This window comes from Hyperoodon ampullatus (genome assembly GCF_949752795.1).
Source record: "Hyperoodon ampullatus genome assembly, chromosome: 5".
Classification (NCBI taxonomy): domain Eukaryota; kingdom Metazoa; phylum Chordata; class Mammalia; order Artiodactyla; family Ziphiidae; genus Hyperoodon; species Hyperoodon ampullatus.
In genome coordinates this window covers 40,327,965-40,332,620 of record NC_136918.1, presented here as the reverse complement: position 1 = coordinate 40,332,620, position 4,656 = coordinate 40,327,965, and positions in this window count along the sequence as shown.

The following is a 4,656-nucleotide window of genomic DNA, read 5'->3' as shown; positions in this document are numbered from 1 at the left end:
TGTAAGCTTCATTGAGCTGTGGAGAGTGCCAGACACGCATTTCATTAATCCTACCATCAGTAGGTCTGAATTCATTGCAACTAATACAATACCTGTTTCTCTAACTATGCCAACATTTTCTTGACACCGTGTATGACCTCCTGTTATTTCTCAACAAAAGCTGGCAAACACGACTTGACGATGAAGTAAAACAGCCCAGTGGGCCACAAACTACTGAGTGCATCCATGGTGAAATGAATAGCACATTCCAAAGAGATCCAAAGAAGCCAAGAAAAAAAGAGTAAGAATACAGAATCACTTAGAGGAGAGAATAAACCACTAGGCCACCAGACTTACATATTTATCTTCCCTACAATGAAAACCAGGGTGACTTCTACCCTAGAATCCCTGACTATTCCGATTCTAGTACCTTGTTTTGATATGTGATTTCCAACTGTCTCCATCAGACTTTATCCTCACAAAAAGTCACATATGGGACTTACAGGACAAGTCTCTAAAATCTTCGAAGTTTCTGTCAGCAACACCAAAAGAGAAAGAAGCATGCCATATGTTTGAGTAGATTTAGTTATAGGTCAGATTTGGGATGCAATCAGACTAAGAGGATTGCTATATGGTATAAGAAATATGCAAAGAAAAGTATATTTTGTTTAGTCTCAAAGACTTTAACTCTTCCCTCATGATTTTTGTGAAAAGTTGGTCTATTAAACCAATTTTCCTCTTCTGTACCTAGCTCTGATGAGCACAAGGTGAGGTATTTATTTTCTGGACTAAAATACCAGATCTTCATTGAAGCCCTTCTTAGCAGAATGATGCAAGGAATGTTAATAGAAAGAGAGACCATTGAGGAAAACACTTTGGATGGTCCATGCAATCATTTAACAGGGTTGTAGAGTGATGCTATATCTCAAATAAAGATGAATAATATTGGGCAAAAAAAGATGAATAATATTGGAAACTTACCTGTCCTCAAAAACTCAAACTGTAGGAATTGCCATAAAGAAAATGTTCAGGGTTCTCTGGGAGAGAAAATCAAGAGAATTTAGCTTAATTTGAGAGGAATAAGAAAAGGAGTTTCTTGGAAGGAAGTTCTGCATCTGGTTATAATCTGAAGAAAAAGACAAGAAAGTCTAAAAACTGAAACTGCCATGTGGAGTTATTAATAAATTTATCCATGAGGGTATCAGCCAATTGTTTTCAAATAAAGCTAGCTGAAAAGAGGAAGAAGTTTATCTGCATTTAGAATTTAATCTTCTCAAAGATCAGAGGCACTTCTTGTTATTTATTGAACTACTAAAGAATAACTTCTACCTACTCTATTCAAATATACAGAAGCCAAAGTTTAATTCTAAACCGTCTGGTATTCATCACTGAATTTAACAGAGAATTCTACATAGAGTGAGTACTAGCAAATATCAGAATGATTGTGAGAACTAGTTAGAAAGACTGGCACAAAGTTAAAATATTAAATTGAGAAGAAGAAACAGACATATATTGGCTCAGATGGAAAATGATTGGTCTATAAATTAATGATAGGGCTTGGAAAGCAAGTTTTATTGGGAACTAATTCCTGAATCTGACCGTTCATACTTGCCTGTACCAGTGATGCATTCCCTAGTCAGTGAAGGAAAGTCTGGGTATCTGATCCTTGTTCCATTCATGAATACAAGCCATTCATTAAGGATCATTAAAAGGGGGACCTTGAGGCCTTGAATGAAATGTTAAAATATAATGTTTATAATAAAATATGTTCAATAAGGGATAATGGAATTAACTATGTAAGAATGCTATATGTGTTCTTAAAGGGTTTATACAAACACTCTATGTGGTCTTATAAGGGGCTCATAAGAATGATAAAAATGATAAATAATGATACTGTTGTAAACCACATCTGGGAAACTGGTTTGACTTTGATCAAGTAACTTAATTTCCAGAGTTGAAGCTTATTCATCTCTAATTAGATTTTCTAACACTTGAATTGTTTTTACTGATCACTTTTTTATATGCAATCTTTCACTTAATTCTTGCAGCAACACTTAAGATAGAGGTTTTATCAATCCTACTTACCAATGTGGAAAGTCAGATTCAGAGTATTTACTTGTTCAAAGTTATCTAAACAGAAAAAATTACAGGAACAGAACTCAAACTTTTATCCTCTCATTCCAAAGTATATGTGCATTCCAGTACATCATACATACTGTGAGTATCAAATTACATTGTATATATTTGAAAGTGCTTAATAAATGGTAAGGTGTTGCATACATATGATGTACTATGTGATCACTAGATCTATTAATTAATTAATGCACCAATTAATGCATTTATTCTTTTGTTCTTTTAATAAACCTTCTCTGAATACCTGTTAAATGTTTTCATCACTTCCCTAAACACTAGGGGAATATGATGTACTACTTTGCTATCTGGATCTAGAGATATATTTGGCATATATTTCTTCATTATATATTAGCACACTGATTGAAAAAATAATCTTGCAAGACAATCATTCTTTAACAATTACTTTTATAATTTTATAATTTGCTGCAGCACAGAAGGACATTAGTAATTCCAGAGACTGAATTTTAGCCACTGAAGTCACTTAGTTATTGGCCTTGGAAGTACCTCCTTACTTTACTGTTACATTTGATTGCACCTATTAGAATAAAAATAGACTGCTGAATGCTGGTGTGTGTTGACCTAGTTAAAAATACATGTAAAGGACAGCGTTTTCAATGGAGTGGTTTCAAAATAAGCAGCAAATATTTCTATCCCTCTAAAGTATTGTTCCAAAAATGGCAGCAATGGCTCACAAAAATCAGAAGACTATCTGAATTAGAGCCTTTACTTTATTACTCAGGACTATAAGTAACTATAACTTCACCATCTAACACACTTAGAATTTTACAGTCTATTGAAGGTCTCCAAGTGAAGATATTCACTTCTGTATGGAGAGGAAAGCTTTTCCATCCAATAAAATCCAAGATAGAGTTTTTAAGTAACAAGTGCATTGTTGGTAGGTTGGCATTTTGTAATGATTATTACTGGTCTTACATTTGGGCTAAACTCCAAAGTGTATTTAATAGTTACAAATGATCTGATTTAGCAGTGAGTTTTGAAATTAAAAAGAATTATTTTACAATCAAGGCAAGCATCCTCAGAAAAAAAAAATATTAATTTCAATTACATGTAAAGTAGCCACTTCTAGCTCTTTGTTTATATACTTTGTTTACTGGTTCAATTTGCTAAGCACTTTCACAGATATTTTTCCATTAAAATACATTACCGATACCTATTCAGGTAGATTAAATTATATGAAATTGCCAATATTAGACCATATTTGTCCTATAGAAATGGAAATTTCAAATGGGTCGACTTAATATATGGTCCTGCTGATGGGAGCAATCTTGGTTATGCCAGTCTCTTCACATGGTTCATGATTTTTTTTCTTTTAATGGGGCCATTTAAATGAAATTAAGAGGTTTCAAAAGCACTCTTCCTTTTTCTTCATTTAATGAAATCTATGTTCTATTTTCAAGTGTCCTTATCAAACCTCTATAAGGACTAATTCTTCCACCCAAATCATGCAAAGAAAACTACTTTTGGAGGTAGATTTATGCTGAGGAGACATTTTTTTCCTCAAAATGTAGAGATGAGGAAAGACATAGGGAGAAGACTATACCCTACATGATTAAATATGGTAAATAAAATGCCAAGTTATAAAAGAAAAAGACACACCTAAGTACTTAGATTTCATTAAAATTCAGTATTTTTTTCATGGCATTAACGGTAATGTGAAACCCCCAAACTCTGATAATCATAAAAAAATAAGCTTAGAGTTTCTCAGAAGATATTATCAATTAGCAGTATTTCTCTTAGTATTTTCTTTTTAAACACCTAGTCACAATAAATTTTCTTATTTCATATTTAAAAGCTGTTTTGGAATTGTCAATATTTCTCATCTCTACAATAATGACTATTTTTCTGTTGTGACTCTATGACTTCATGATGCTCTAACTTGACCTTGGTAAAAAAGGTCCCAAAGGATTCCAATATTGAATTAACAATTTATCTGTCATTTTCCACCCACCTTATTTCTGGCAGCATTGGGCTATTTCATCTTAGATAACCCAGGCTTGATATAACAGATAATGTTCATGAACTAAAATGTAAGGTAATGAACCAGTGTTGGAAAAGATAATCCATGTCCAGACTGTTCTGATCTTTCATAGTACTGTCTGCTGACCTACTTGGCAAGTTGAATTCAGTCTTCTCATTCATGCATAACTGGGGTCACTTAAACATTAAAAGATTGGAAATTCTCTTCTCATCCTTTGACCAAGTTTAAGCCTGTTGTTTAAATTCCTTGGTCCAGCACGAGGGAGGATGTATGAGTATATACATATGTGTAAATGTGTGTGTGTGTATGTGTGTGTACATATGCATGCCCAAAGTGATGTGCATTTGAAGTGGTGATGTCTTGAAAAAAATGAGGCCAAGTTCCATGTTTAGTGTATCCACATTCAATAAGGATAAGGATGTAGGTAAATGGGAAACATCAAGTTAATGTAGAATTCCAATAAGTATGTATTAATTCTTAACAGATAATTATCTTTTATAAACCCCTTTTCTATGCCTTGAATGCCTCACCTCTCCTCTTAAAAT